General features: G+C 50.7%; 1 long non-coding RNA gene across 1 annotated transcript; it reads right to left on the bottom strand.

Annotated features, from left to right (window-relative positions):
* Window positions 1-2,288: 2,288 nt before the first annotated feature.
* Window positions 2,289-4,257, bottom strand: LOC138844610 (uncharacterized). The gene is made up of 2 exons (XR_011380697.1): window positions 4,120-4,257; window positions 2,289-3,294 (listed from the first exon to the last, which is right to left on the bottom strand). It is a non-coding gene; the product is annotated as an uncharacterized lncRNA (long non-coding RNA).
* Between the last annotated feature and the right edge of the window lie 1,913 nt (window positions 4,258-6,170).

The raw sequence follows: 6,170 nt of genomic DNA on the forward strand, positions 1-6,170 counted from the left end.
AGCCAAATCAGTACTGTAAGGTGGATGCTTAATGATTTCCCACTGAAACTGGTGAGAAATTGCCTTTGATGAGAGGAAGGAGCAGGGCACGGTTGTCATGGAGAAGGACTCTCTGGTGGAGTTTTCTGGGTGTTTTTCGGCTAACGTTTTGGCTAACTTTCTCAACAGATTTTCATAATTAATGTTATCTTTCTATGGCCTGCGTGAAAATCAACAAATAAAATGCCTTGGGGATTGCAAAAAACAGTTGCTACAACCTTGGCTCTTGATTGGACCACTTTTGCCTGATTAAACTTTCACCTTGTCGGAGCCATTGTTTTGATTGTGCTTTGTCTTCAAGGTCATGTGGGAAAAGCCAAGTTTGACCTGTTACAACTCTTCCAAGAAATGCTTCAGGATTTTCATTCCACTTGGTTTAAAATCTCCATTGAAAGCGCTGCTCTCATCTGCAGCTGATCTGGGCTCAACAGCTTTGGCGCCCATGGAGCAGAAAGTTGATTCAACTTTAATTTCTCAGATTGTGGAAACTGAGCCAGTTGAGATATCTATGGTATTGGCAATTGTTTCTGCTGTTAATCACCGGTCTTCAATTAGGGCATGAACGAGATTAATTTTCCTCACAAATTGAAGTGGATGGTGGATGTGGGCTTCATCTTCATTTTTTTTTTAAAGATTTTATTTATTTGAAAGAGAGTTACAGAGCGAGATAGAGCCACAGAGAGAGGGAGAGAGAGAGAGAGAGAGAGAGAGAGAGAGAGAGAGAGAGAGAGAGGTCTTCCATCCGCTGGTTCACTCCCCAACTGGCTGCAATGGTCAGAGCTGAGCTGATCTAAAGCCAGGAGCCAGGAACTTCTTCCAGGTCTCCCACGAGGGTGCAGGGGTCCAAGGACTTGGGCCATCTTCCACTGCTTTCCCAGGCCATAGGAGAGAGCTGGATCAGAAGTGGAACAGCCGGGACTTGAACCAGAGATAATACGGGATGCTGGCACTGCAGCAGGTGGCTTTATCCACCATGTCACAGCGCCGGCCCCACAAAATGTATTATTTAGGCAACTCCTATGCTATTTAGAGTAAAAATCGGCATTTAGGCCGGCACCGCGGCTCACTAGGCTAATCCTCCACCTAACGGCGCCGGCACACTGGGTTCTAGTCCCGGTCGGGGCGCCGGATTCTGTCCCGGTTGCCCCTCTTCCAGGCCAGCCCTCTGCTGTGGCCAGGGAGTGCAGTGGAGGATGGCCCAAGTGCTTGGGCCCTGCACCCCACGGGAGACCAGGAAAAAGCACCTGGCTCCTGGCTCCTGCCATCGGATCAGCGCGGTGCGCCGGCCACAGCGCGCCGGCCACGGCGGCCATTGGAGGGTGAACCAACGGCAAAAGGAAGACCTTTCTCTCTGTCTCTCTCTCTCACTGTCCACTCTGCCTGTTTAAAAAAAAAAAAAATCGGCATTTAATCATCAGAAGTTTAGAAAAGTTGAACTGCACAAATTACTAGTGACTACTGCCAAGCAGTATTCCAGACGGCCGTGAATCTGTGATGGAGTGATAAATAGTATAAGACTATACAGTTATGACCTGTCAACATCAAATATTTTGAATGAAACATGAGAAAAGCCAAGCTTCTTAAGAAGACATCATTTCCCCATTCGTAAGTCAGTTATAATTCTTACCTACCCCACAGGTGATTAAAAGACAATATGTAAGGTGCTATGTCGCTCCCCCTCTTCGTGGAGGAACGACACAGGACCCTGCCTAGGCTTCATATCCGAGTCACGGCACCATTATGTCGCTCCCCGTCTTCGTGGAGGAACGACACAGGACCCTGCGCTGTTCTTTTGTCTGCTCGGCCCTTCCTGGGTTTGCTGCTGGTTCTTCCCGGGTTGGCTACCGTCCCTTCCACCTCCGTGGGAGGGCGGTTCCCCCTGCCACTTTCCCCACTTCTGCGGGGGAGCGGCACACCGCCGGCTGGCTCTCTCGGGGGCTGCACAGGTGTTCCCTCAGATGTTCCTGGTGCACGTTGTCTCTCTCCTCCTTTATAGTCCTCTTCCACCAATCCCAACTCTGCTACCCACACGCCGAGTACGCTGCTCTCCTCCAATCAGGAGCAGGTCCTGCTGTTTATTGGTTGAACTGGAGGCAGCTGCATAGAAGCTGTTTCTCCCTTCTCAGCGCCATATTGTGGGAGAGCAGATGCATAGAATAAGTCTTAATTCCAGTAACTTAGTCTAGTCCGAGTTGCTCCCCACAGTGCTATGCACATGTAAGATATTTATTAAAAGATACTAAGGGATATCAGGTGTTTTCACTGATTTATTTAGTACGAGGAATGTGGAAAGGATGATAGTATGTGTTGTATCAAAATTATAAATTAAAATATATAGTTTTCAGTAAAGGATTATTTATCAGATCATGAACTGTTTGTTACATTTGGGAAAAATCAAGAAATTGGAATTTTGAAAGTTCGAACATTGGAAATATATTTCACTTGGATTCCGAAACTTATTGGCACAACTGCACCAGGCACTGTTGGCTTTGTGAAAGTCAGCGGAGTCGCAGGGCAATTCCTGGAAGTGGTCTCTGCCGTCCAGAAGAATGAGGAAAACGGCTGGGAGAGGCGGGTGGAGGACTGGTTTTAGGGAGAGGAGGGCAGTGTGTGAGAAGCTGGGAGGCGACAGAATCAGTGGGCAGGGTCGAGCCGTTGAGACTGGCTGGACAAGCAAGCAAAGGAAAGGATCTGGAAGTCCCTGAAGAGAGGCCCTGGACCAGTGTTTGAGTGTTTTCCTCGGTCAGTCACCTGAATGAGCTGTGGATTCTCCAAGTTTGCAGAGAGGGCCAGTATTGTTGTATGGGGAGCAACTGGACTCTGTCCACTCAAGTGTCTAAAACAGTCCCCGGAGAGCAGCAGGTGGGCAACAGACACCCAGCTGTTTCCACACATCTGAGCTGAAGCTATTTATGGCTTCTACTCATTCCATTAGAATAATCATTCAGGGGCCGGCTGTGGCGCAGCAGGCAAAGTGCCGGCATCCCATATGGGCGCTGGTTTGAGTCCCAGCTGCTCCATTCCCAGTCCAGCTCTCTGCTATGGCTGGGAAAGCAGTGGAAGATGGCCCAAGTCCTTGTGCCCCTGCACCCTCGTGGGAGACCCAGAAGAAGCTCCTGGCTCCTGGCTTTGGATTGGTGCAGCTCTGGGTGTTGTGGCCAATTGGGGAATGAACCAGCGGATGGAAGACCTCTCTCTCTCTCTCTCTCTCTCTCTCTCTCTCTCTGTATGACTCTTTCAAATAAGTAAATCAATCTTAAAAAAAAAAAAAAAGCGTTCACACCCATGGCTGCACAAATACTCACGCAGACAGGATCACAGCCCTCCTCCCCACGCTGTTGCCTCTACGTAATGATATTTCTAAAATAGATGAAATTTAATTCAAAGATTCTGAATTCTGAAAAGCATCTGTTCCAAAAAGGCGGGCTGGGCGTTACCCACTGCTTCTGGAGGAAGGGAAATCACACACACACACCCGCACACAGCTCAGCGCACAAATCTCCGAGGCAAGTCAGTTTTGCACGGCGGGGTTTCAGAGACACCTGCGGCAAGAAATTTCTATTCCTCCTGCGACCAGAACGCGACTGAACAAAGAACCCCCGAGCGACTCGGGACGGCCACCTCCGCCTGCGATGAGGGCTCGGGGGACGAGAGGCCTGTGCAGGCAGCGGGCGTGCAGTGGGGGGCAGCCCGGGTCGGGAGGCGACGGTATCGTGCCCGGCCTGGACTCTGTGTCTAGGAAAAGCACCACCAGCGCTGTGCACAGTACAGAGGAGAAACGGTGGGGCCCGTGGAAGCCCCCACGCATAACTCGCGCTCCTCCACGCTGTGAACCGCACGCCGCAGAACGCAGCGATTCCCGCAGTGCGCACGAGTGCTCCGCTTCGCAGCCCAAGACCGGGCCCGACGTCACTTTCCTCCTGCGGGCAGCCCGCGGTGCAGGAAGGTGACTGAGGAAGACGCCTATCCCTGGCCCCCGGGAGGCCACCGAGGCACTGGGGTGACTGGGGGCACCCGCCAGCCCCGCCACCTCAGCTCCCCCGTCCCTCTCCACGAGCCCACCACCGGAAGCAGCCTCACCTGGCCGGAGGTGTGCCCCCGCAGGCCCTAGCCTCGCGATGGAGCCGAGGGACTGCGGTGACTCGGCAGCTGACAGCGGCGTGAGCGGCCACAGCCGAGGCTCCGAGGGCGCCGCCCCAGCCGTGCTCGGGTTCTCTCCTTGGCGCCGCGTTCTGCGCCCCCTGCAGGTCCTCCGGCGGCAGTGCGGCCGCTGACCGAGGCCAAGGGCATCTCGCGTGCCCGCCGGCTGTGCGGCATCTCTGGGGCGTTCCAGAAATTCGGAGGAAATGACCGTGGCGGGGGATATGTCGGTCAGCACGGCGGAAATGGCCTTGTTGCCCTGAATGCAAATTCCCGATTCCCTACGCTCAGCGGTCAGCCTGGATGCCAACTTAAGTGTGCAACCGGATTGCAGCGTGACCCGCACTCAAGAGCCTTGGCCAAAAATTCTGAAGAACTAAAGGATCAAATGCAGCAAGGGTTAGCGATTGCAAGTGGCTTGAGAAGCTGGCATTTTCCATCAAGAAACGGATGTTTCTGCAGATATTCCCTGATCAATGGCATCTTTTGGGAATAAAATATTTAATACCGATTTTGTCAGACCCAGATGATTGACTCATGGCCCCAAGGATCATGGAACTTGCTAACTCCTAATGAAGACATTACGATAATTACATAACTTGTAAAATTTGGATATTATTAAGATTTTTGTATTTAAAATATAAAAATGTATGTAGTATTTCTGTTTTAAATGTAAGCAATTACTGGGCGAGCTGCAGGGCATTTCACTATGCATTTGGGAAAGGAAGACACCCCTGGGTTTGGGTTTGCTCCACAGCACACACAAGTCTCATCCTGAAAAAGGAGCAGTAGAAAAATTGCCAATACCGAGCCCATGAGACATTTTTGGATAAAGGCCTGGAAAATAGCACTTGCACAGAGGCCCTCAAGCAATGCCCTCTGGGGCCATACGTCCTGAGGCAACAGGGAAAGTTAGTGATGGGTTCCAGCCTTGATTTAAATTTTATTCACCGTAGACTTTTTTTTTTTTTTTTTTTGCATTAATCCTGGTTTTAGAATAAGATGTGAAAAAGTGACTTTTGGCCAAAAAGCTTGTGCCCTCAGGTCTGGTATTGTGCCACAACGGGTTAAGCCAATGCTTACCACTCTGCCCTGGCAATCCATCTCTTGAGTCCTGGCTGCTTCACTCCCTATCCAGCTTCCTGTGAAGCACTTGGGCAGATAGATGGCCCAAGTGCTTGTGTCTCTGCTACCCAGCTGAGATCAGGATGGAGTTCCTTGATTTGGCCTTGCTCAGACCTGGCTGACATGGCCATTTGGGCAGTAACACAGATCAGATCCCTGTTGCTCTGCCTTACATCTTTTAAAAACTGCCCCCAAGTGGGGAACCGACATAATCTTAGTCCTGGCTCTGCTTATCAAAAGGATAATTTCCAGCTTTCTCTGCCTGCAATAGCTTAGTAACCAAGGGGGGGGGGGGGGGGATAGGGGATAAGGAGTGTGGGTGTGGGTGGGGGGAGGAATTCTGTTAGGCCATTCTGGTCTCAAGAAAACTTCTGAATGTACCCCTTACTGGATCACCCTCATTTGTACTTTTCCATAACGCACTGGACTGAGGCCATCTGGACGTAATACTTAACTTGGGGCTGGCACTGTGGTGTACAGGTAAAGCTGCTGCCTGCAGTGCGGACATCTCATATGGATGCCTGTTCAAGCCCCAGCTGCTCCACTTCCAGTCCAGCTCTCTGCTATGGCCTGGGAAAGCAGTGGAAGATGGCCCAAGTCCTTGGGCCCCTGCACCCACATGGGAGACTTGGAGGAAGTTCCTGGCTCCTGGCTCTGTGCAGCTCTGGCCATTGCAGCCAGTTGGGGAGTGAACCAGCGGATGGAAAACCTCCCTATTTCTCCTCTGTCTCTGTGTAACTCTTTCAAATAAATAAATAAATCTTTTTTTTTTTTTTTAAAGCAAAGCTCCTCCTTAACAGAGGCATTCTGATTAATCAAAGTAGATGGAAAAACAGAAAATTCTTGTTAAAAAAATACTTGCTTCT

Source organism: Oryctolagus cuniculus, chromosome 12 (assembly GCF_964237555.1).
Source record: "Oryctolagus cuniculus chromosome 12, mOryCun1.1, whole genome shotgun sequence".
NCBI lineage: Eukaryota > Metazoa > Chordata > Mammalia > Lagomorpha > Leporidae > Oryctolagus > Oryctolagus cuniculus.